At 44.2% G+C, this 26,901-nt stretch overlaps 1 protein-coding gene across 3 annotated transcripts in view; it reads right to left on the bottom strand.

The window, feature by feature from the left end:
- MFAP3L (microfibrillar-associated protein 3-like) overlaps positions 1-6,666 on the bottom strand; it is a 41,168-nt gene extending 34,502 nt beyond the window's left edge. For 2 of the 3 annotated variants that reach the window (XM_011967816.1, XM_011967813.1), the window contains exon 1: positions 5,648-5,844. The gene's annotated coding sequence lies outside the window, so the exon portion shown is untranslated. Of the gene's footprint in view, positions 1-5,647; positions 5,845-6,323 lie in introns of those variants that run through there. The other variant, XM_011967814.1, reaches the window with a different exon arrangement.
- Between the last annotated feature and the right edge of the window lie 20,235 nt (positions 6,667-26,901).

The following is a 26,901-nucleotide window of genomic DNA, read 5'->3' on the forward strand; positions in this document are numbered from 1 at the left end:
TAGGTGATTCTTCACATTTCGACTCCCATCCACCTCCCTGACTGCATCTCTGGAGCCTCCCTTTCCGACTCTCCCTCCTCCCATTCCCCCAACCCCAGCAAATTCTCTTTCCTGAATTCCCAGTAGTTCCCCACAGCAACACCTCCAGCCTTCCTTACCTTGCATATCTGGCAAACCCCTAGCTTTGAGGTCTTGGTTCAATAGCCCTCCAGGACTCCCCAGGTAGCCCCTGACACTCCTTTTCTCACCACCTTTTACTCATAACTTCCTATTTTTGCTCTAATTGTCTTTTTGCACATTTGACCCTTCATTAGACTAAAATCTCAACCTGTCACTACTTGTTGAATGAATCAATGAATGGATGGAATATGGACTTGAGAAAGGCTGGACACTGGTGCATGGGTGACTGATGCAGTCATGAGGAAAAATAAGTCAGCCAGAAAGAACACAGAGGGCCACAAGCAAGACAAGAGGACCCAGGTTAGAACCTGGGGAAAGCAGAGGACAAGCCCTCAGAGAAAGAGCAATAAAAAACAAAACTTGGGAATAGTTAAGGGTACAGTATTCCAAAGGCCACAGCAGGTGGGCCCTCTGCACTTCTGCAGAGCCTGACACAGATAACCCAATTAACTACATGGGAGTTGTTTAAAATGCTTCCTTTCCTTCCCTGCCCACAGATAGAGTACAATTCTACCACTGGTAGTTCTGGTGAGAACTGGTGGTTCTCACTCCTAAATATCTGGCTACCACATCCTGGTTTTTCCCTATTAAAATTTAAGAGAGAGGGAATGCTTTACACTGACCTAGTACTTTACAATAGAAAACAATTATTTCTGCAACATTCTACGAGAACATTTGGGTAAAAGTCTTATGAAGTTATACAAATGGATGCTACCTATACAATATAAGGTTTTGTTTTTAATTAGGATAAATTTTAGTCAAATCATACTGTTGTTTCCAGTATCAGATACTGCTAACCCAGGGCTTCTTTTACCACATTGTCTGAAAAATCTGTTTTTCTTACATAGAGTTCAGTTTCAATTCAAAGCCACTCATGTAACACTAAGGTAGATGAATCCTTCAGTTTAGGTTTTCCGGACACAAAGATGTCAATTTAACCAGGAGATAACACATTTTTTGCAAGGTAGATATTGAGGCCTTGTACATAAAAGAGACTAAATGAATATGTTTGAAAATAATTACTACATTTCTAATATTCAAATCCAGAAGTTAGTTCATCTAGTATTATAGCTGTCAACTCCCACATCCCCCAACGCCAATGTCAAATATGGAGCCCATCCCAACATTGGTGATTGATTGTGGCAATTTCCCAGCTGAACCAATACAAGCCCTTGACATTGCAAGCAGCTATTACCAATTGGTCAGAGTTGGCCCATGTGAAATCTCATTATTCTCAAGTTAATTATGTTGAATTTTAGCTTTCACAGCCCCTTGCTCACATGTGCATGGTACACAGACAGCAGAACAGCTGACTACTGTTACAGGACAATGAGCAGAAACAAAGTGAAACATGACTTGCCTCTGCTGCTTTATGACGTACATCCTTCTTATTGTGAATCAAAGTTTTAAGCTATGAATTTCATACATGCATACAAGTGCTGCCATTTCAGATGAATTCAGAGAGCTGAATTACAGCATGCTGGTTCCAGACCTCTACTGGCCACTGACCACCTCTGGCTGGACTTCCTTTATCAAGCTGCCCTGTGAAACCTGGGGTTTAGTTATTCACTATGTTTTTAGGAAGTAAATTTGGCATCAGTCTGTTGATTTCATGTTCCGGTTTCCCATATTTTATCTATGATAGGGCAGAATCCAAACTCCTTCACGTGACACTGAGCTCATCACAGTAAAAGGACCACTTCGTTCCCCTCCTCCTGCCCTTGCCTATTAGTCCATCACACCAAACCTTTCGGTGGATATAGCTGTCTTTGCTTTCCATGGCTCCTGTAACAGATTTCCACAGACTGAGGGATTTAACACAAATTTATCTTGCAGTTCTGGGGAATGGAAGTTCAAACACGTCTTGAAGAGCCATCATTCAGGTGGGCCCAATGTAATCACAAAGGTTCTTTCATGTGAAAGAGGGAAGCAGAAGTCAGCATCAGAGTGATGCCCCCACAAGAGAGACTGGACTGGCCATTCCGAGCTTTGAAGACGGATGGGGCTACAAAACAAGGAATGTGGGTGGCCTCTAGAAGGTGGCAAAGGCAAAGAAACAGATTCTCCCTTAGGGCCTCTAGAAGGAACGAGGCCCTGCAGAGTCCCTGACTTTTGCCCACTAAGACCCATGTTGAACTCCCACACCACAGAAGTGCATTGGGCCCAGCTATATAATCCTGAATAACCTCCCCATGGCAAGACCATTAACTGATTCCAAAGTGGACACCTTTGGTAGGGGGCATTATTCTGCCTATCCCAGTGGTGCTCCTTCTTCCTGGAGTGTCTACTTCTCTGCTTAGAAGACTTCTAACTCTTCGGGCATTCCTTAACGAAATATCATTTCCCATGGAAATGTCACTCCAAGCATGAGGTCCTCTCCTCCTCCAATCTATGGGGTTCATTCCCCCGCCTCCTCAGTCCCATGTGCGTACCTCTCTGGAGCACTCATCCTGTACTGTGTTTTATTTGTCCTCAAGCATCTCTCTCTGACTCGACTGTGAGTTACTCTTACTCATTTTTGTGGCCTTAGGAGCCTAACTATAAAAGTCTGTGGAAAAAAAAATTAACGTGATATTTTAATGAGTAAAAACCTCAGGTGGAAGCAGAGGCAAGACCAATAAATTCACAGGATTTCTGTTTGGAGCATAACTTATAAACTACTTCTGATAGCTCTTAAGTGGTTACACCAAGACCCAATCAAGCAAACCCTTTGTAACCATCTTTTAACCATGCCAGGGAGGTATTCTGCCAAACTTAAAATTAACCACTGGCATTTTCAGGCCATTCCTAACCATAATGTGATATGCCATAGATTGAAAACATTGTCAAAATTTTAAGTGTCTTCCTGGCCTCGGCTAGAAAAGACAAGTTACACCCCAAGTGCTGGGTTAGATGCCAACTCAGGGGAGTGATAGTATCAGCAATTCTAAATTCCAAAAACTAAATCAACACTTCTTTAACAAATCTGACTAGGCTGGGTTGAGATTAAAAGCAACTTGGCTACAATATTTATTTGTATTCCAGTATCTAAAAGTTCTTGCATTAAAAAGTAGAATAAAAAGTCCAAATTAAGCACAATTTAAAATGCCTTGAGTATTCAAATTGCAAGCCAAATAGGAGCTGGATAAATTAAGGTCACAGGGATTGGGGGTAGATCTATTTTTAAAGGGAGTAATTTGCTGTAAATGTCTAATGTCACCAACATCATCATACAGTATAGAAATCTAAACACATGGAAATAAACCTAAAAATCATGTGCCTAGCAAGGGAGCTGCAAGAACCCAACAGTTAACTACAAAAGAGAAGAAATGATCACCTTTTTTTGGTAACATGCCTACAAAGTCTATTTTTTTCTTCAGGAGCAGTAATAAAACCCCTTTTCAACCTAACTCCGGTTGTTGTTTGAGTTTTAGGTTAGGGAAATGTGGACTTTTTGAAGCCAAGGGCAGTATGTAAATAAGCCTTTGATTAAATTTCATCGTGTCTCTTAACACTGAGAAAATACTTAGGATTTGTACTTAGGATTTCTGGATCGAGAAGGGGGCCTATTGATCTGTATTAAACTTCACATTCACAAAAAGTAAACTGAGGACTTGCTGCTTCCTCCAGGTCAGGAAGACCCCTAGGCTAAGGAGAGACTCTAGCTACTTCTACAGGGGAATGTCACCTGAGGATACGAGACCTACTGTACAGGATAAGGTGTACATCCAGGCAGTACTTCATGAAAGATTTTAAACTTGATGCATGTTTATAGAAAAGAGAAGCACAGTTATTCAATATTTGTGTTGGGGTTTTCAAACTTCTTTTTCTATAAATGTATTTAGAAATAAATTTAGGAGCAGTGAACATCACCAACCAGACTATTTGGCTAAAATGGGGGACTGCAGGTTCTAATTCATAAAAATGGTAATCATGTTGTTGCTACTGCTGTTGTTGTCTGGACGTTTCAAGCCTTTCCTATTATTAAACCTCGGTTATGTAGCATCACAGGACAGAGTGAACTCTATACTGGGGGAAATCACCCCAGAGAGTATCCAGAATTAGAGCTGGAGTCATCTCAGGCTCGCAAGCAAGCACCAACCTTAAAGCCTACCCACAACTCAATGAAAAGTCAATGCATTTCTAAAGTCTATTAAGGTCTATTAAGATTGTAAACTAGAAGTTTTGTAATAAGCTTAATGAATAAAACAACTGAACCCACTAAGTGCTACTTATAGAAAGAGGCTTGAGAATTTAGCTTTAGTTAGCAGAACTCGTTCCCGCTAGAACAGGATTGTTTATCTTGCCCCTATTAGATACAATAATCCTAATAGTGTTAATGGTACTAAATGCTTCAGGAAGAAACAACTGTAGAAACCACAGTGGGACCTGCAAATTGCACTTTCTGTGTAAGTAAAATGTTAGAAGAACTACACTCTTATAACTTATGGTCTCACGAAAAGACATTTTTTTCCGTCTTGTATTTCATCCTGAAGGATTTTACTATGTTCAGCATAGTAGCAACTGAAAAAAAATGTGTTTCATCTAGAAACAAAAGTGAGAAAACTACAAAAAACACTGAGCTTCTGCAATGCTCGGTTTCCAAGATTTTAACATTAAATCGAAGATAACGCAAAATAAAGATTGCCACAGTAACCAAACTTTTCTGCTAAGTATCCTTAAAAATAATGACAGTTCGATCGTATCTTAACTGTCTTCTACAACGTGAGCAGATAATACACCTACAAACCTTTTTTTGCTAGCTTGCTTTATAAATCTTGCAAGGTAAGTTTTGTTTTTTTTTTTTTTCAGGGATGGAGAAGACAGATTAATGATCAAGCTTAAAATAAATCGGTTCTGCAATCACTCTGTATTTTAATCCGATGAAGCACGTTTCCCCATTCCACGCCATGAAGCCATTCGATGTCAACTTGTTATGGAGTCAAATGCGACAAACTCCGAGAGCTTCAGTCGCGAGGCGGCGGCTCACAGCACCCACAGCCGCCCGCACTCCTGCGGCATCAGGACACGGCGCCCTCCCGACGCGGAACCCGCATTCACGTTCTCCGGAGCCCTGGCCAGCTTACCCTCCTCCCTGTCCGGGGAAACTGAGGCACAGTGACGCGAGGGATCCGGAGCCCAGCGAAAGCCCCCACAGCTGCTCGGCGTCCCCTTCCCCCAGGACATCCAGGAGGCTCGCCGGCAGCTGGCAGTGGATTCCGCGCTCCTCGCCCTCGGAAGATTACGGTTCGAACCCGGGATGCGGCGGTCCCCAAACGGCCAACCCCCGCCCCGCACGGATCTCGAAGCATCCTGCGACCCCCTGGAGCCCGCTGCCGGGACCATGCGGCGCCTCGCAGCGCAGCCTCCGCCGCAGTCTCAGTCAGCCCAAACACCCGAAAGTTCCGCGGCCCCGGCGCCGACCCGGTGCGGGGCTGGCCCCCACCTGTGCCCCTCCGCCCCATCCCTCCGGGTGCCCCCAGCTAACCTGACACCGCCGCGCCACTCAGGTGGCCGCCGTGCACCCCTCGCCATGGCCAGCCCGACAGCGGCCGCTGCGCCGCACTCTGCGCCGGACGCCCGGTAGCGCCTACTGCGGTCGAGCCGCCTCCGCCGGCGCCTCACAGCGTTGCGGGCTGCGCCGCCGGCTGCCGGGAGCGCGGAGCTTCCCACCTACAGGAGCCTGGGCCGGCCGGGGCCGAGCATGCCCAGTGCGGCTCTTCGGGCGGCGCGGAGGCGCGGGTGTAGCCTCCGGGTTTTCGCGACAGCCGCGGGCGGGGGCAGCGGGGCGGGCGGTGCGGGCGGTGCAGGGCGAGCCAGTCGGAACAGCGGACCGGCCCAGTGGAGGAGCCAGCGTAGGCTGTCGTTACCGGGGAGCCCAGCGCTCAGTCCGCTCAGCCTCTGGGCCGGGCCTCGGCGGCCCCCTCAGCCCGGCACCCGCAAGCCCAGGGCCTCCGCGGCACCGCGGAACTCTCACTCCGCTCTCTCTCCCGCCGGGGCGACGCGACTGACCCTCGTCGTGGGGCGGGGCGCTCCCGGGGCTTCCACCGCAACTTTTGTGGGCGTCTTATCGCACTCGTGTTCAAGGATACCCAGGAAAAGGCTTCTTAAGGTCCCATCCTGGGGCACTAAATGGGAACCAATCAATCCACCCCCAAGCCTACCCTGTCTTCTTGCAATCAAATGCGATCACGAGCAAACCACCTTGCATCCAAAAGCTTCTCAGGCCTTCCCGGGCGACTGCGTTGTCAGCCTTAAACGTCTCTTAAAGCAAAGTCCACAGATGAAAGAGTCTGGAAGAAAACCCAACGGGACGTTCCCTGGTGACTTATGAGTGGTGGGGTTCCAGGAATTTTTTTTTTCATTTTCTTTAAAAATATTATTTGTAATTTCGACGTTTTTTCTGATGAACCATAAGTTGATTTTTTAATTAAAAAGTAGAGTACTCTAAAATTATTAAGTACCTACAGAAGTTTTGCTGCACGATCCTGCAATGTAAGTGGCTTCCTGCCCTCTTTACCTCCTGTCTTTTCTTTTTTTTTTTTTAATTTTAAAAAAGAGAGAGACTCAATTTCTGGGGCGGGACCAGGCTCCTCCCCCAGGCTTTTTAGTGCCCGCCCCCTTGGCCACGCCCCACTCCGGTCCTTTTACTCCCGTTCCGCCCTCTTCCCGGTGGGTTGCTGCGAAGACCCGGAAAGGTGGACTTTGCACATTGATGCTCCTGGCGACTCCGGCAGCCAGACTGGGCATGTTCCGCCGCCGGGTCAGGGATTGCTGTGCCAAGAGAGGAGCTTTAGCAACTCTCAGTCTCTCTGCTCCTCTCTGTTCCTGGCAAACTGACAAAGTAATGCCTCTGACCCCACGCCCCCAGGTCGGACCTGCAGAAGTGGGTCAGGACCCGACTGAGCATGCTCCGGGCAGTGCCAGGCTGCCGCACGCGGCTGCATCTGGTTGCCCAAGGTTGATGTAGCCGCGGTCTCTCGTCACGACATTGAAGCTCGGGAAACGGATGGAAGCAGGGCTCTAGAGAGGCACGATTGCATCGACACGTGGGCAGGTCGCCCAGCCAAGGGCCATGTTGGTGGGTGGGTGCGTGGGATCTGTCTTACGAGTGAGTCAAAGCCTGATTTTTTTCCCCCAAAAAGATTGAAATGAGATATCATATTTTAACAGTTTTATGGCATCTCGAATAGCAACACATTTTAGCTCAAGGGATTTTTCAGCTATTCTTTCAAGAAACGTAAATCTTCTTTGTTTTTAAGTATTTAATAAACATTCTTTACAATTGCACCAGAGCACAAACTTTCCACCTGCTTTATTGATTGTTACATTTGTGTCCCCACTATGAAAATATTCCGCAGTATTATGTCACGTTTTCTTCTCCAGCATTTCTGCATTCACTCTATTTCCTCCCCTCCCCCGTCTCTTTTAAATTCTCAGAACCTGCAAAATGCACTCTTGCTATCTTAGAAACCACTTGAGGTCGGTGTGGGGAACTTGCTTTTAATTCTCATTTAGAGAAGACAGCACTGAAATGGAGAAAAGTCACAGGGAAAATACTTTTACAGTTTCGAGATTAGTAAAGAACCCAAAGAGAGCTTTTCATTGAGAGCAGGAAGGCGAATGGAATTCACCTTCTGTCTTAAGGAGGGAGAGGATGAGCAGGACAGCTGCCCAGTGAGGCTTGGTATGATAGTGGGAGTCACCCTTCATTTGAACCTCTCTGCCTTGCCCAGCTCCAGTTGAGCTTCAGCGTGGTCAGAGACACTATCTCTATGGAAGGTCACTGGAAGAATACATTTACTTAGCTGCTTCCACCATGAATCCTAGCTTGTGCTGGAGTGTCCCCTTCATCCTCCTCCTGTGCTTTGAGAATCCATTGTTGCTGGTATGCCGTGAGCACTGCCCTTGAACTTGCCCAGGTGCCCCTTGACATTCACATCACGAATAGCCTAGCCTTACAAAGGCGGACAAGATGTCTTTTCAACAGTCTTTACTGCCACTTCTATCCATCTGAAGCTTTCTGTTGCTGAGTCTGTCATGACATTAATCTTTCTTGGTTCTCCTACCTCTCTCTCTGACTGTTTCTTCTCATCCTCCTCCTCCAGGTTTTCATCCTTTGCACCACCGCATTGTAGGTGTTCTGTGGTCTCTTCTCCCTGAGGGCTGTCATCCTCTCTGATGATTGCTGCTGTCAAAGAGGTGTTAGCTGGTATGTTCTCACATGGCCATGCTAGGTGTTCGTTTCTGGAATCCTTTCTGGTTGATCAGGTAGGTGTTTAGATTGGTCAGCATCTTCCCTTTATCCATACTGTGTGTGTGTGTGTGTGTGTGTGTATGTATATATAATTATTATTTGTGAGATGGAGTCTGACTCTGTTGCTCAGGCTGGAGTGCAGTGACACGATCTTGACTCACTGAAACCTCCACCTCCCAGGTTCGTTCAAGCACTTCTCCTGCCTCAGCCTCCCAAGTAGCTGGGACTACAGGTGCCCACCACCATACCTGGCTAATTGTTTTGTATTTTTAGTAGACACAGGGTTTCACTATGTTGGCCAGGCTGGTCTAGAACTCCTGACCTCAAATGATCCGCACATTTCAGCCTCCCAAAGTGCTGGGATTACAGGCCTGTTTGTTAATATTTTGGATGTCATCTTTATCCTAAATCACATCTTCCTCTCCACATCTCCCCGAGTTCAGATTTTCATATGTGATCTACCAAATATCTTAACTGGTATGATCCTCAGGAAACTGAACGCAGTATGACCCAAACAGAACTCATGACCTGCAATTACTCTTCTGCTTGTATTTCCTAGCTTGGTTAGCAGGTACCCCTTTCTTCTCAGTCACTTACATTACGAATCTTGGCGTTACCCTCGATTCATCCATCTGCCTTTCCCCCATCATCCAGCTGGTCGCCTGGCATTATCTATCCTGTCCTTATTAATCTCTGAACACCTCCCTTCCTTGCCTCATTGCCTGTCTTGCTCACTTCAGTCCCTATCATCTTCCTGATCAACCACAGACCAACAGACTCCTAGATGGATCCTCTCTCTGTCTCCTCCAGTCCGTCCTCTATAGCTCCTTAGACTTTTTTTTTTTTAAGCAAATTATATTACAATATGTCTGCTAAAGATCCTGAAGTGAATTCATAATGCCTTCAGGATAAGGTCCAGACTTGAAGCATGAACTGGCTGCTGCCTTCCTTTCCAGATTAGTCTCCAGCCTGTGTCTCCTAATATCCCATATCCTCACCAGTCCAAATTACCTGCCATGTGAATTCACGCCTCCATATGCCTGTTAGATCTTTTGTCTCTCTTTCTGCTTTGTTCACCTGACAAGCTCTTAAGCCTTGGAGATCCAGTTCAGGCAGGGTGTCCTCTGATCTTCCCAAGGTGAACGCCTCTTGAGTATTTCACCTGTTTTCATTTGACACCTAACCTTGATTGATTTTCTTTCATCTCCTCCGCTACACTGTAGGCAACCTGATTGCAAGGGCTGTGTCTCAGCAATCTTTGTATCTTCGTTCTTAGTCTTCAATAGAATTTTACTTAATAAATGAATATTAAACATCTGGACTGATATAGTGTTTAAAGTTTATTCATTTAAAAAAATTGTTGCTGAGAATTATAAACAGATTGCAAAGCAAAAATGCCAGAATGAAGTCACATCATATTTGCTGAATGGTTAAGCTCCTAACTCTAAGTTAGGAGACTAAGAAAAGTGAGCTGTCAAATTTGACCTCCTTAAGCCCAATGAATTTTCTTCAGCTTCAGAAATGAGGAAGTATTTTGTGAGCCAGTCTGATGTCCTTGTTTTATTGGTCTGTAACTGCATGAAGCTCGGCACTGTAGTACTAATTAACCCGCAAATTCCATTGTTCTTTATCACGGTATTTGTTTCTTTCCACAATGTAGTAATAACCTTCTAATTATGTGGTTACTCCTTAGAACAGATTTAGTTTATTTTTTTCTGTTGAAAGCATGGCACCCCAGGAGGGCAGACTAGCCTTTTGGGAATGAGCATAATTTTTACAGTTCTATCAGCTCATAGTGTCTGCTGGGGGCACCTGGTACTCACTATGGGTGGACGAACTGATCACCAGCCTCAGGATCACCTGGGGGATGAAGTTCCCATTCCAGACCTCTGGATAGAGTAGTCCAGGAGGCAGTGATTTTTAACAAGTCCTCCTGGTGACTCTACACACTCTGTGAGAAACAGTTCTAAGTCATATGGATAAAAGGAAGAATAATAACTCTTGGTCAAAAACTTCAAGTAGCCCCTGTATTGGGTTTTCTTTGGCAGAGAGATCTATGTGGGTGGGAGAGGTATCTGCCCATTAATAAAAGTGTTATTTATATCTGTGCTTATTACATAGCTTTGGCTTATATTAGAGGGTCTGGAGAACATAGAAGAGTAACCTGGTAAAGTAGTTGCTTGTGTTTCCACTTGTTGAACCACATAGAGATTTTACTTGGTAATCGATGCAAGGCCCAGTTGTACTCTCCAGTTTCTCCTAAATTCTAACCCCTCCAACAGAGAGTGAGTGGAGCATTGGAAGTTTTGACCTCACAGTCTTCCTGGAAGAGGACAATAAAAGGTGGATGATCCTACCTACATTAGGCTTTCCCTTAGTCCTGGGAGTTTGAAACAGCACAATTAGAAGGAGGGTTAGGGGAAGAATGAAAGAAAGCCAGTACTTCTCTCTAGTCTTGTGATTTGCTGGTTAAGGAGAGCAAGGCCTCTTGAAAAGGCTGAGTCAATATTGTATTAGGAAGATGTTCCCCTTCCTCATTCTGGGTTTGGACTCAGCATTGACGTTGGTCTCTTGGAGGGGTGTGCATGTGTGTGGGTTAAGTGGTTATCCAGCTGGAAGGATCAGGAGATCAAATTGCATGCTTGCAACTCACAGCGGGCAGAAGACCCAGCGTGAAGGCTCACATCCTTCCTGGACCTCACTCTGAGACCACACCAAAGCCCTCACCTCCTGAACAGTTTGCCAGCTTGGGACACTAATGACCATCACAGCTGAGCCTTCCACCCCACCAGGGTTTCACTTTAGTCCGTAACTCAGATGTGGGGCCATGGATTATTGGCAGGAGAAAGGATGCATCTGGAACTTTGCCTCTTGTGTGTAGGGGTGGCATTTCTTGAAAGGTGGGTGGATATTTGCAGAGGAAGGTTAGCAAAGGAATGTCTTGGTGAGGGAAGTATGAAACAGAGCCCTGGAGGCTCCGAGTAGGGGGATGGCTGAGCTCTAGAGGGGACCCCTTTGTAAAGAATCTGACTTCACAGTTACTTTGCTTTTGGATTCTGGAAAAGTCATGACTTGTATTTAGCTTGGAGTTTGTTCTTCTAGTTCATAATTTCCTCAGGAAGGAAGGAAAGCCAGACATCCACTTTCCCACTATACAATGGAGGATGTTGGAGTTGGGTGACCCAAGTAAACAAATAAGCAAGGAAACAAACATCAGCAGTCAACATATGGGAAAAGAAACATACAAAGATGCCAACATATTCTCCAGGAGTGCGGCCCACCAGGTGAATCCTTCATCCCCAGACTTGACAGGGAGGCCGTGCCACTCACCTCCAAATGCTGCTTAGAAGAGGGGGGCTCTCAAGCTCAGGGGAGGCTCTGACAGCGCCATTGTGATCTTAGTAGGAATAACTGTGACTTTGCTATTGCATGATGAGAAATCCAAATGAAGCTCCTGAAGTTGATTGTAATTTTCTAGGCCGGTAACTTTCATGGCTCTCTTTTTTGAGTAGTTGTTTACTAGAATTAAGAGAGAAGAAACAGAATTCTGTTTGTTTGTTTATTTATTTATTTATTTTGAGACAGGGTCTTGCTCTGTTGCCCATGCTGGAGTACAGTGGTGCAATCATGGCTCACTGCAGCCTCCAACTTCTGGACTCGGGCAATCCTCCCACCTGGGCCACCTAAGTAGCTGGAACTATAGGTGCACACTGTCATGCCCGGGTAATTTTTCAATTTTTTGTAGAGATGGGTGTCTTGCTATGTTCCCCAGTCTGGTCTCCAACTCCTGCCTCAAGTGATCCTCCCACCTTGGCTTCCCAAAGTACTGCTGGAATTACAGGCATGGGCTACTACACCCAGCCTTGTCTTTTATCTTTTGGATAGTCGTGATGCCAAAAATCCTGGTGTGGGCACAGTGGCTCTTTTGAAGGCAGAGGCTGAGGAGAAGCCCCAAGGTATGGCCAAGGCCAGGAGGGATGAGGCTGAGGTGGATGGTAGAGGTGTACAAAGGCCTTAGTAGTGGTGTCTGGGGGACTTACAGAGACAAGAATGGGAAGAATAAGATGCTGGCTTGGCAGTAGGTGGAGCAAGCCGGCTTTCATTTGGTAAGAGCTGAAGGACCCTGGAAGGCTAAGCAGGCTAGCTTTATATGGGTATCTGGTTTCTCTTCTTGGGACCTCCCCACTGCGAAGTGAGGCTTTGCTAGAGCATGGAGCCAGCTCTCCAAAGCCTGGGTCCGCTGTGAGAGGCTCCACAGTGGGGAGCCCAAAGACCCGGGCCATGTGCAAGCGGATTGTCACAATGGGAAAGTGTGTTGACACTAAAGTCTACTTTAGATGATGTCACAATTTTGACTTGATCCAACCCCAGAAATGAAGTTTCCTAACAAATTGAACCTTTTTTTCCTCCCATCATAAGAGGCCAAATGCTGTCACCTTCGGTATGATGCTGGCTCTGTCTTCCCAAAGTAATAAATACCATTTCTATCCTTCATTCCAGGAATGATTGGCTGGTTTGTTTTGTTCTCCATCATGGAGAAATATGCTTGTCAGTAGTTTTTCTTTATTTATGGATTATGTGGAGCATATGTCATAACTGCAGTTATCCAGCTGAGGAAGTAGGTTTCTTTATTTGGACCTAATTTCTTAAGAAATTATGTTTCTTTTATGATATTCAGGCATTTATAAGCTTTGCAGCTTTTCTTTAGGAGTCTTTTTGGTCTAATCTAGTAAAGTTTCTGGCACACAAGAGATGCCAATACATTTTGTTGAATTATCTGCTGGAAGTTGGTGGTAGAACCTCATGCTGGAGAATCCTGGAGGAAGGCATTTTAAAATACAGATAACCATCAGTCCACTTGGTTTGTCTGAAATATCATTCAGACTTTGGCCTCAAGTCTATTTGGTATTGATTCTGCTTTTCTCTCTAGTGACATGTTTCAGATCTGTTACCAGCATGTTTCTCCCTGACTTCAGTCATCCAGCAAAAAGACAAAATTGATTAATCCACGATGAATATATGGCCGAATGTACAGATGACCTTGAAGCAATGGCTGTTTTTTCAGCATCGTGGTTTATGGGCTCTCTCGTCATAGGTGGGCATTTCTTCTGCTAATTCCAATGTCTTCCTTGCTACTAAATCCAGTGAGCCCTCCTTGCTACTTGTTCCAGTGAGCCTTCCTCACTGCTAATTCCAATGAGCCTTCCTTGCTGCTTTAATAGGAATTTTAAAAGCATGTGGAAATTAACCATCCCTAAAATTTGAAGAATGTTGTCATTGTGTTTGTGAATGAAATGGGACAGTTCGCTAAAATGAATAGAAATTACAACTTGCTGCTCAGAAGTATGGAGTGTAGGGTAAGAAGGGCAGTTAAGAATTGCAAATAAGCATAATGATGTGGGTTAGCAATGATGGGGAGAGAGAGAAAGTGGAGGATAAAAGGACCCTGCAGATCTCTGTCAATGTGATTGATTTCAGTGATGTATACTGCTGTGTGTGTATGTGCTTTTGGCCTGTAGTACTAATTACTGAAAATGGACTAAGATTAAAAAGGGAATTGCCAGATGCCTTCAGGAATCTTGGACTGTTACATTAATATTACATTTAATTATATTGAAAGTCAACTGTAGCTTATTGCCCATAAGAGACAAGTTAGGTAATGAGTTTACTCCGAGCAAAACTGCTGGTTATTGCTTAGCCATTAACGAGCCTGTGATTCACCTAGCACCAGGCCCCCGTTCTGAGGGCACCAGAAAAGCGGGAGAATCAAAGACAGCTCTAAAAAGGTCAATATTACAAAAGAGTACCAAAAGAGTCATCACAGAACAATCATGCTCCTCCGCCCTGCCTTACACTCATTTTATGGCTTGGACTTGTTTGCGCGTTGACTGCCTGCTAGTTTTGGTACTTGGAAGCTTCAAGTTCTAAAGGGCTTAATCTGGTTTTCTGTCTCTACTTCTTGTTTTTGCTCGCATTGACTCTCATGCTACTTATTTTTCTTGAGGACATTATTTGCCCTCTTTCATAATATTATGGGAAGACTTATGGGAAAATGAGGAACCAAAACCATTACTAGAAGCGTCCGAGAGACTTCTCAGATGTAAGCCAGGTTGTAGCCTCCAACAGCATTCCTGTCGGCCTGACTTCCAGGACAGTTTTCAAAGGCTACAGGCATAAATGGTTGATTATTTCCTATAAGACAGCTGGCTCAGGCATAGGTTTGCTTTAAATAGCAGTTGCTGTCTATCCTAAGGCATTAGACATAAGATATGATACAAAGTCAGGAACACGTAAGTTACATACTTCAAGGATCTCTGACTCTTCGACTCACCATGAATATACCATTTGTTTATCTGTGAGATCAACCTACAGAATGCATTTAACTGTTAAGAAATCAATATTGCCTGCTTCAAAGAGGCTGCTGTGTTACCAACTCCCTTTTAAGGTGTCCTTGCTTAACCTCCCCAGCTTCCCCTAAAGTGCCTCTGCCCCTGGCTCCATCAGGGTCTCACTTCCTCAAGGAGAAGGCCATGGTGTGAGTATCTTTCTGCAAGCAGTACCTGGGGGCCTGGAAGCTGAGAAGCAGCCCAGGAGGATGGAGGCCTGTTGAGTGCTCAAGGTCACCTTTGGTCAGGAGTGTCCTACCCTGCTTCATGCTCCAGCCACTTCCTGGCCCCTGTCCTTGATCACCAGGGTTGAGGATGATGGAAGAATGTGGTAGTCATTCACCACTGCCCTTAATTACCCAATGGCCTCCCAGCCCCTCCTGATGGCAGAAGAGGTTGAAGCCTGGGGTTGGGGCTGAAAGGACTCTTCCACTCTCCTCTTCTTGTCCCTGCTTCCCTGAGCATGGGCTGCGGGCTTGCTAATTTCGTGCCAGTTTCTTCAGGCACTGTTACACCTGCCCCAGTTTTATTCAAGATACCTTGGGTGCTATGGATGACCCCTGGGGATTTCCTCAGAATCCCCTAAAATCTAGTCCACCTCTCAGAATTGCAGCTCTGTCTGGGGTGACAGTTAGAGCAAGAAGTTGCTTGAGAGAGGCCTGGGGGTGGGACCCTGGAATGACAGGAAACAGAATTTAAGAAGCAGGTAGGTATGTCTTCATCTTATGCTCTTGTCAACCAAGTGTAACTTTTTAATGGAATCAATATATTTAATATAAACAAATGCATATTGATTGTTTTGGGGAGAGAATATTTTTCATTTGTTGCATATTAACTCTCAGACTGTATCATTCTAGACATTAAGATGACTACACATCACCACTGTGTCTCTGAAGTGGTAAATTGGGAAATATCGTATGAGCTTCAGTACGATTTGCTCTTAATGTCACCACGAGAAATTAGCCATATGATTCATGCATTTTAGAATGGATTAGATTCAATATTTCGGACCAGTGAAACGAGTATTGTGAATAAGTGGGGAAATCTAGTCCACTGCATACATTTTAATTCATTTAAAATAAATATGCCAGATTTGTCTAACAGTTTAGGAACATTGCATAATTTATTGTGACAGTTCATTTATGAAAGAACTAGAGTGCCTTTTTTTTAAGCCGTAAAATAAATTGGACAGTGACTCTTATCCCATGATTTATTTATGGTGGAAGATTAATAAAAACATTAAGCGTGAGGAATGTATTTTCAGTGACAGAATTACAGAAAAAAAAATACCAGCAACAATAAAAATAAAATGAATTTTACATTTTTAATCAGTCTGAAAAATTTTGCTGCACAACAAAATAAGTGATATTATTTTTATCACTCACATTAAAATTGTTTCATTATACAAACTATATTAATGTACATTGCCCATCTTCCCAAACTAGGACTAAAGCCCCTTGAGAACAAAGGACACAGCTCATGTTCTTGCAGCTGTTGCATCCAGGTATTGTCTTACACATAAAGGTATTGCTGAGTGCCTGTTAATGAAAACATAAACTTACTATTGATGTATACAGTTTTCAAATAAACTGTTCTATATTAGGAACTAGATATGTGAAAGAAAGGCAATGACTTCATTTTGAGTAGCTGTTCTTTCTTTCCAAAAAGAAAAAAGAAAAGATTATTTGGTTAGAAGCCAGTTGGTATTCATGGAGGTGGCTTCTCAGGGAGGTTTAGGTTCCAAAGTTAGTACATAGTAAAAATGAATCTAGAAAATCCCTTGCATTGACCATAAAATTTAACATATGTTTGAGTATATAATCTATGCAGTAATTCTTATGCACACAAAAACTTCCAAAATGAGGGATAAAAGGGAAGTCCCTATGCCAATGTCTGGGTGACAATCAGAGCCATCTGTCTTGAAGGGATTTGTCAAATGGCCAGGTAAGCAAAGGCTAGGGCGAGATGTCCCGGGCCTCCTGCTTGCCCATAGGATTTACTCCATTCAGCCTTAATATTAAACCATGGTGGCTTTAATATGTATCACTATGGGGTTTAAAACTGATAAGGAGTCGCCTTTTCTGTGTGTTATGGAGGGAAGGGCCGGATGCTCAAGTCAGGGAGCCTGCTGCCCTTTATCTTATGAATATGGTTTTATCTGATGTGAAAGGAGACTGGAGATCCATGGCAGTTTTCGGATTCAGTTCTATCCCTTCACAGTTGCTAGAGCTTCATGCTTTAGCCATCCTGGAGTGGGGTTTGCTCAGAGAAGTTTTGATCCAGTAAAGAATTGCTTGATGAAGTCCTGTTTGATTGGTTACTGCTCTCAGATCATGATGAACTACAGTATGACAGTAAAACCAAAATATCATTTATGTTTGAAATTTAATTTCACGTTATTCTGGGTCTTAGGAAGACTTTGTCCAACCATCTTAAGATGGCCATGGGACCGTATAAGGCATAGTGTACTAGTGCAATGTGTCACCATGATTGGGGAAAACGTGCAAAATCTGGTGAGCAGTCTAAAGTGGATTATGCATCCAAAGTTCATCACTACTGTTTCTGGGCAAAGATGTAGTATTTCTGTCCATTGGTGTGAGCCTGCTGTACATTTCTCAGCCTTTCTTTTAATGAGATCCTTACTAATTTAAGGCCTATCCAGGGCCTTGTTTGTAACTTGTTTGTATTTCGGGGCATGAAAAACCTGTATGGTCAAACTCGTGCAAGTTTTATCCTGAAACAATGGTTTAGTTGCCAGGAATGCTGACTTAAGTTTGAGCTCCAGATATCAGCAACCATGGTGACCTGACTGAGCAATGAGATTTATTCCTGAAAATTCTATGAAGAGCTTCAGCTTCAGAATGGTTTCCTGGGGGTCACAAGAGCACTTTCATTTGCCACACTGTTGAGCAAAAATGAAGTGATGGAGAGCATGATTCTATGGGCTCCAAAAATTTTTGTGCTCTTCTCATTTTAATTTCACTTCATACCTCCCACCTAGAGTGCAATGTAATAAACTCCTTTCCAATGGGCTGGCATTACATGGAGGCAGACTAGCTGCCTCCCAATGCACTGAATTACTCAGGAGAAGGAGTCTTCTGCAGACGGCCCTCCAGCCAGCATCCTTGGCCAGCCTGCAATGCACCCTTCTCTCCTCGCGCCTGTGTATTCCCACCTTTTGAGTCACCACCTCATTTCCACAATGGGGATAATGGTCTTTCTCTCAGATGCTTGTGACCTCATGTATGTAAGTGTGGAGTGCACCATTTGAAAGTGAAGCTCCATATAAAAGTGTCCCATGACTTTAGTGGTGGTATGGTTAGCACAATCACAGCCTGGATTGCAGACTCAAAAATCATGGGTTCAGTTCTGCTGGGTTTGTGTGACAACTGTGCACATATGAGCAGAAGAAAACTTTCATCCAGCCTGGGCAATATAGTGAGACCTTGTCTCTACAAAAAATATAAACAATTAGCCAAGTCTGGTGCTGCATGCCTGTAGTCCCAGCTACTGGACAAGATGAAGTGGGAGAATCCACTTGAGCCCAGGAGGAGGAGGCTGCAGTGAGCCGAGATTGCACCACTGCACTGCAGCCTCTGCAACAGGGAAAGACCCTGTCCCAAAAAGAAAGAAAGAAAGAAAGAAAGAAATAGAAAACATTCATCCAAAACAGACATAGTGTCAACCTTCATCAGTCTTACTGTGACTCAAGTCTGCCAGTACAGAGGAATTGGTTTACAACAAGACAATTGATTAACAATTCAAGAAGGGGCCAATATTAGTGTCATGTTAGTGCAATGGGCTGCTGAGATGACTGGCTGAGTTTTTCTTTCTGCAAGGATGTGATTTAATGAAGCTGTCAGAGTAGAGCATGCCATGTTGCCATGGAGTAATGTGTAGGTGGTACATGTGGAATTGTGTTTCAAATGCAACCCTACTGTATATATGTATTTTTGAAGAATGGTTCTTTTTTGTTAGTTTGTTTTGGGATACTTTAGTATAATTCAAGATATCTGAGAGAAAAGGCCCATGATCATTTTGCTCTTTCTAAAATAAATTATTGGGCTCTGATTTCTTCTTTTAAAATCAAAATTAATTTGTTAAAATATTTAAATTACATAAATCATTCCCCACCCCTACCTCTTTTCTTGAATTGTGTTTGTAGTGCTTGTATTGTTATTTCCTTAGAAACAATTATTTATTCACTGACTTAATTCATTTTTATTTCTACTGTTTTTTTTTTTGTTTTTTTTTTTTTTGTATTCCTTGTTTTCCTGTTATACAACTGGTTCAGATTATAGTTTTTTCTGTGTCTTGTTTTTTAGTGCTGTCACTTAAGAGTACATACAAATGCCAGTCATGGTGGCTCATGCCTGTGATCCCAGCACTTTGGGAGGCCAAGGCAATAGGATTGCTTGAGCCTAGGAGTTTGAGACCAACCAGGGTAACATAGGGAGACCCTGTCTCTACAAAAAATAAGAAAATTAGCTGGGTAGGGTGGTGCATGCCTCTGGGCCCAGCTACTCTGGAGGCTGAGGTGGGAGGATTGCTTGGGCCTGGGAGGTTTAGGCTGCAGGGAGCTGTCATCATGCCACTGCACTCCAGCCTGAGCAAGACAGTGAGACCTTATCTCAAAAAAAAAAAAAAAGTATATACAAGAGCAAGTTAGAAACACATATACATGAAACATTTTTCACAAAGTGAGTTTTCCTACCTAAGGAGTTATATTTTGTTATTGAGCCTGGTATATGGAAATATGGTTAACAGATAATAAGAATGAAAAATGAGAACTTCCCCCCACTTTTCTCTGCCATTATATTGACCAATTTATCTCTGATTAGCTGCTCTATGTAAAAAGTAACGTCATGGTAGACAAAGCTTGTTTCAGGCTTTGAAAGTGATGGCAGCAGCAGCAGCTGTCTTGTGCGGCTACCATCACGCCAGCTGCTGCAGGGCATGGGGAGGAGGCAGACAGCCCACTCACTTTCCCCTACAGCTTGCAGGGAGGAGCAGCACAACAGGGGAGCAGGGAGATCAGGCAGAGAGGGATCCCAATGTGCAGCTGGGGGCTCTTAGGGGCTGGGAGAAGGCGAAGCCCTGCCCTTGTTCCTATCTGCTTCGCAGCTGCAGCTGCCCAAACCAGTGGCTGCAGACTTAGATATTCCTGCACTCTTGGGAGCCCAGGAAGGCTCCCCTGCCCTTGCAGGCTTGGAAGTCCCTGCCCCTGCTGCGTGGCTTCTCCCTACTGTTGGCACCAGCTCTGATCTTGGAGCAAAGTCTGGCCAAGCCTGGGTGCCATGAATGACAGGAGGCAGACAGATTCCTGGGTGGAAGGGGCCAGGGAGGGCCGGAAGCCTGCGGAAGGGGCTTCCAGATCCACCGACTGGAGTGGGGACTTGTGGTGCCTTTTCTGGACCTGCCCATGAACCAACTGGCACATGCTTCCTACCCTATAAGGTCCTACCCTATGAGGTCCATAAACGCAACTCCCACTCCGCCCCCCAGCTCAGCCAGAGCAGAGCAGAGGACGAAGAGTCCCTAGAGGACCAGCTGCAGAGAAGAGCTGCCCTCTCTGTGGAGAGCTGGGAAGATGATGGGACGACCAGCTGCAGAGAGGAGCTACCCTATCTGCTGAGAGCTGGACACCCGTTGGGAGGAGCCTCCTCTCTGCTGAGAGCTGCAGAGCTGATGGGACAACCTTCCTGTAGAAAGGAGCCACCCACTGTCGCTCTCCTCTGAGCTGTTCCAGCACTTAATAAAGCTCCTCTTGGTCCTGTTCACCCTTCATTTGTCTACATACCTCATTCTTCCTGGATTCTTCCTGGATGTAGGACAAGAACTTGGGCAAAGGTGCCACCGGACACTCCAAAGAAGCAGCAGCACCCCAAAGATCCCAAAACATAAGCCTATGTTGTTCTAATAGCGCAGACCAGGCATGCATTTCCATGTGGTATCTGAGTAGAACTTACCGTTCCATGAAAGCTGACTGGACAGAATGTGTAACTACCCTGTCCGTTTCAAGCCACGTGGTTGATAATGTTCATCTTGGCCAGGTGTTTTTATTGTAAGTCATTTCAAGTCCTTTTTGGAAACAGGGATGCCAATGAAATAAGTACACTAAATAAACAAGGATATATGGACAGATTGTTTTTTCTTCTCAGAATCAGCACAGTACTAACCCTGAAGATGGAGAGTCATAGGTTTGAGGATCAGTATCAGGGGCATTCTGGATCACCTTTCAGAGTGGTAGTCCAAGCTAAAAGCCCAGTTCCACTGCACAGGGTACATGAGTCAACTGAGGCAATGTTTGGCTGAGAAGAAGAAAAATGACTCAAAAGCTAGTGTGGACACCTAAAGCCAGGATGATGTTCCAACAAGCTGATGATTTATAGAGCATTGGTGCAACCAGCCTTCTACCTCATGCAAAACCCAGAGAGTAGCCTCATATGGACCCTTTTGCTACTTTTTCGCTGGCTTCCACCACCAGCCACACTTAATTTTAAATTGGTGCAATGGCTCATGACTGTAATCCCAGCACTTTGGGAGGCCGAGGCAGGTGGATCACCTGAGGTCAGGAGTTCGAGATCAGCCTGGCCAACATGGTGAAACCCTGTCTCTACTAAAAAAAAAAAAAAATTAGCTGGGCCTGGTGGTGCGTGCCTGTAATTCCAGCTACTCAGGAGGCTGAGGCAGGAGAATTGCTTGAAACTGGGAGGCGGAGGTTGCAGTGAGCCGAGAGCACCCTATTCATTACACTCCAGCCTGGGCAACAAGAGCAAGTCAGAAACACACATACACAAAACATTTTTCACAAAGTGAGTTTTCCTACATAAGGAGTTATATTTTGTTATTGAGCCTGCTATAGGGAAATACGGTTAACAGATAATAAGATAATAATAAACTCCATCTCAAAATAAATAAATATAAATAAATAAATTGGTGAATGAGAATTTACTTAGAGTCCTCTGCATGAGTTTCTCCCCAATCTGCAAGTCTAACGGGGTGACTACCTCTGACTGCTTATGTTGGACTTCACTGTATATGTTTATACATATGAAATATTGAGATAAAGGCAGTGTGTTTTGATTGATAGGTGTTATTAGTCTGCTAGGATTGCTGGAACAAAGTACCATAAATAGGTTGCACCCAAGAATCTTCCAGAATCCTACTGATGCTAACTCTCTATGGGTTGGTTATTGTCATTGTGTCCCCAAAAGATTCATGTTGATATCCTAACCCCAAGAAGCTTAGAATGTCAGCTTATTTGGATATAAGGTTGTTGCAGATGTAATTAGTTATGATGTGGTCATGCTGAAGTAGGGTGGGCCCTTAATTTCAATATGACTGGTGTTCCGATAAAACGGGAATATGTGGACACAGACGTGGCTCAAACAACAGAAATGTATCGTCTGACAGGTCTGGAGGCTAGAAGTCCACAATGAAGGTGTCTGCAGGGCCATGCTCCCGCTGAAGGCACTAAGGAATCATCTGTTCCAGGCTTCTCTCCCAACTTCTGGTAGTTCCTTGTCTTGCGGCAGCAAACTCCAGTCTTCACACAGCATTCTCCCTTTGTGTGCATCTGTATCCACATATTCCCATTTTATGAGAACACCAGTCGTATTGAATTTAAGGCCCACCCTACTCCAGCATGACCTCATCATAACTAATTACATCTGCAACAACCTTACAGCCAAATAAGCTGACATTCTGAGGTTCTTGGGTTTAGGATGTCGACATGAATTTTGGGGGGACACAATGACAATAACCAGCCTACGGAGGGTTAGCACCAGTAGGATTCTGCAAGATTCTTGGGTGCAACCTTATTTTGCACAAAAGATCACTGGACAGTAGAGAACATATTATTTTTGAAATTAAATTAAGTAAAGGATCTTCCCTTTAGGTAACAATGAAGGCTCCTTTATATTTACTCATGCCTTTCTTTTTCTTTCCTTTTTTTTCTTTTTTCTTTCTTTCTTTTTTTTTTTTGAGACAGTCTCTGCTGCCCAGGCTAGGGTGCAGTGGTGCCATCTCAGCTCACTGCAACCTCTGCTGCCTCCCAGGTTCAAGCAATGCTCCTGCTTCAGCCTTCCAAGTAGCTGGGATTACAGGTGCTCGCCACCACACCAGGCTAATTTTTGTATTTTTAGTAGAGATGGGGTTTCACCATGTTGGCCAGGCTGGTCTTGAATTTCTGACCTCAAGTGATCTGCCCGCCTCAGCCTCCCAAAGTACTGGGATTACAGGCGTGAGCCACCGCGCCCGGCCTCCTCATGCCTTTCTCCCAATCCAGTGACCCCTCTCCTCCTCTCTGTCTCTCTGAATCTCCCCATCATCTCAGCTCCAGCTCACCTTATTGTCATCAGGAAATCTTTGTTCTCATTGGCAGGGATCTTGCCCAACTCTGCACTTGTAATCTTCACCACCAACCTCTAGCAATTTGGTCCATTCTGTCTCCTGATTTTTTTCTAGCTGATATTTAAAGCTTGTATACCACCATATGTTATCTATCATGCCATGCATTTACTAGGTTCCTGGCATTTATAAATTGAGCACTTCCTGGTTTTATTATAAAAAGGAACTCTGATACTTAGGCACATGAAACTTTCCCGCCTTAAGATTAATCACCTTAATTAATCTTAACAGTGGATATGTAGGCCAGGCACGGTGGCTCACGCCTGTAATCCCAGCACTTTAGGAGGGCGAGACGGGTGGATCATGAGGTCAGGAGTTCGAGACCAGCCTGGCCAATATGGTGAAACCCGGTACAAAAATTAGCCGGGTGTTGTGACGTGTTCCTGTAGTCCCAGATACTCGGGAGACTGAGGCAGAAGAATCACTTGAACTTGGGAGGTGGAGGTTGCAGTAAGTCAAGATCGCGCCACTGTACTCCAGTCTGGTGACAGAGCAAGAGTCCGTCTCAAAAAAAAAAAAAAAAAGAAAAAAAGTGGGTGTGTGAACGTGTCGGGGTGGAGTTGAGGAGTGTGGTGGCAACAAGTCTGTTAATCACTGAGTGCTCAGCTGACTATTCATTGTCCGAAAAGCAAACCAGCTGCCATTTTCCACTTCGATAACATAAGCAAATGGCTGAGAATGTATATGCAATCATGTATTCGGGAATTTGAGAGTTTCCAGGGACATCAGACTCTATTTGGCTTGTCTCTGTAACAAGGTTATGTGCTCCTTGAAGGCGAGAAACTTTTCCTTTATTTCTTAAAGCCCAGCATAATTCTGAGGGCAGAGGCATGCTTATTAATGTATTACATTAGCATTAGTGAAGCCAGAGACTTCTTGAATGTAAATAAAGTAAATAAAGAGAAATGTGGCCAGGCGCAGTGACTCACACCTGAAATCTCAGCACTTTGGGAGTCTGAGACAGGCAGACACTGGAGATCAGGAGTTCGAGATCAGCCTGGCCAACATGGTGAAACCCTGTCTCTACTAAAAATAGAAAAATTAGCCAGGCGTGGTGGGGGCGCCATTAATCCCAGCTACTCAGGAGGCTGAGGCAGGAGAAGCGCTTGAACCCGGGAGGCAGAGGTTACAGTGAGCCAAGATCACGCCACTGCACTCCAGTCTGGGCAACAGAGTGAGACTGTCTCAAAATAGAAAAAAAGAAAAATGTGTTCTTACTGTAATAGACTCAGTAAATATTTTGCAAGTAAACATAAATTTACTATAATTACCAAGTGGAGTTTGCCATTTTAATTTTGAATGGTATGCACTATGGTTTGAATACGCCCTCCAAAATTCATGCTGAAATTTAAGTGCCATTATGACAGGTTTTTTGTTTTGTTTTGTTTTGTTTTGTTTTTGTTTTTTGAGATAGGGTTTCACTCTTATCACCCAGGCTGGAGGTCTTGGCTAACCGCATCCTCTGCCTCCCGGGTCAAGTGATTCTCCTGTCTCAGCCTCCCAAGTAGCTGGGATAACAGGTGCATGCCGCCACACCTGACTAGTTTTTGTATTTTTAATAGAGACAGGGTTTCACCATGTTGCTCATGCTGGTCTCAAACTCCTGACCTCAGGCAATCCACCTGCTTCGGCCTCCTAAAGTGCTGGGATTACAGGCGTGAGCCACCGTGCCCAGCCTGTGACAAGTTTAAGAGGTGGGACTGTTAAGAGGTGTTTAGGCCATGAGGGCTCTGCCCTCATGAATAGATTAATGTTGTTGTTGTAGGAGCAGGTTTGGTATAAAAGCAAGTTTGGCCCTCTCTTGCCCTCACCCTCCCTTGCCCTTCTGCCTTCCGCCATGGGATCATGCAGCACTAAAGTCTTCACCAGATGTCAGCATCATGCACTTGGACTTCCAGGACTCCAGAACCGTGAGCCAAATAAACTTCTTTTCCTTATAAATTACCTAGCCTGTGGCATTCTGTTAAAGCAACACAAAATGGACTACATATGTGACATATGCTTTTAAATGTTATAAAAATTGCAACCATATATTAACCTTTCTAAAACATTGAAAGTAATATTTCTTTAGAGTAAATGAAAACTTACACATTTAAAAAAATGGATGAGACTTCTGAGGTATATAATATAAAAGTATATAGGCCTGAAATAGGAAGGCAAAATAAATTAAATATCTTAATTGGAAAATTGATATTTAACTATATTTGCCCCCCTATGACTTAGAGTAGTCTAGACATTATACTTTTCTATCTAGTGTGCTGAAATATGTCTTGATGATACATTCAACTAATTACTACATGTATTATCTTGTATTTTTGCAGTTAGTTGAATGAACAGGTTTAGTTAACATTAGTCATAGAACTCCAGGCCATGGTATGATTAAGTAATATTGAATTTATAATTCATTCTAAATATGAGTTTTATATTTAGAGTCCTGTTATCACATAGAATAAAATAATTCACTGTAATTCTTTCTGCACGCTTTTAAAGAAATTATATGAAGTAAGACTGCCGCCTGCTGGTCACGATGTGTTACTTCACTCACATTTCAAACTTGTTTTTCACTATAGCAGAGGATGTGATAAATACAATTCAAAGCGATGCAACATACAGACTTTTGAGATGTCCTAGATTGTCACAAATTATTGATGCTTGAACGTTCTAACAATTATCATTCCCACAAGCTTTTCGTGTTTGTCCTTCCCTCTTGGTGACCGTTGATAACAAATCTCTGGCTGCATATTTCTGAGTCTTTGAAATGTACAATTTAGGGGCTAAGTTGCATTTACGCTACTTTCTCTTGAGCAGTGTGAGCTAAGCATCCATCTGTAGGTGAGAGATCTCTTAAGTGTTGCTGAACCTGCTGCATAACTGCATTCCTTTACCTTACCTTTTTCTGACAACATCTCACAAACATATGGCAATGCTGCTTTGTCCTCTTCTGGAACCCCAGCGTAAAGATATCCCCCACTCCTCTCACTGGCTCTGAGCCCAGCCCCAAGGTCACCCATCACTCAGGCGATCCTCAGCTCGTCCCTAAGATGACACAGTCTTGTATCATGACTCTAGGGCAGCAGTTCCCAACCTTTTTGGCACCAGGGACTGGTTTTGTGGAAGACAATTTTTCCACGAACCGGGGATGGGGGGATGGTTTTGGGATGATTCAAGTGCATTACATTTATTGTGAACTTTATTTCTATTTTTATTACATTGTAATATATAATGAAAGATTAGACAAGTCACCATAATGTAGAATCTGGGAGCCCTGAGCTTGTTTTCCTGCAACTTGATGGTTCCACCTGGGGGAGAGGAGAGACAGTGACAGATCATCCAGTATTAGATTCTCATAAGGAGTGTGCAACCTACATCCCTTGCATGTGCAGTTACAATAGGGTTCATGCTCCTATGAGAATCTAATGCCCCTGCTGATCTGACAGGAGGCGGAGCTGAGGAGGTAATGTGAGTGATGGGGAGTGACTGTAAATACAGATGAAGCTCACCTCCTGCTGTGCGGCCCAGTTCCTAATGGGCCATGGACTGGGGGTTGGGCAGCCCTACTCTAGGGGACAGATAACCTGAGTTTGAAGGCCTGCTCTACCCCTGGCTACCTCAATTACTCATTTTGGTTGTGATGAGCATGCAATCCTTTTATAATAAGTAAAAAAATAAGTTGTTATAAACATCCTT

Source organism: Mandrillus leucophaeus, unplaced genomic scaffold (genome assembly GCF_000951045.1).
Source record: "Mandrillus leucophaeus isolate KB7577 unplaced genomic scaffold, Mleu.le_1.0 Scaffold81, whole genome shotgun sequence".
NCBI lineage: Eukaryota > Metazoa > Chordata > Mammalia > Primates > Cercopithecidae > Mandrillus > Mandrillus leucophaeus.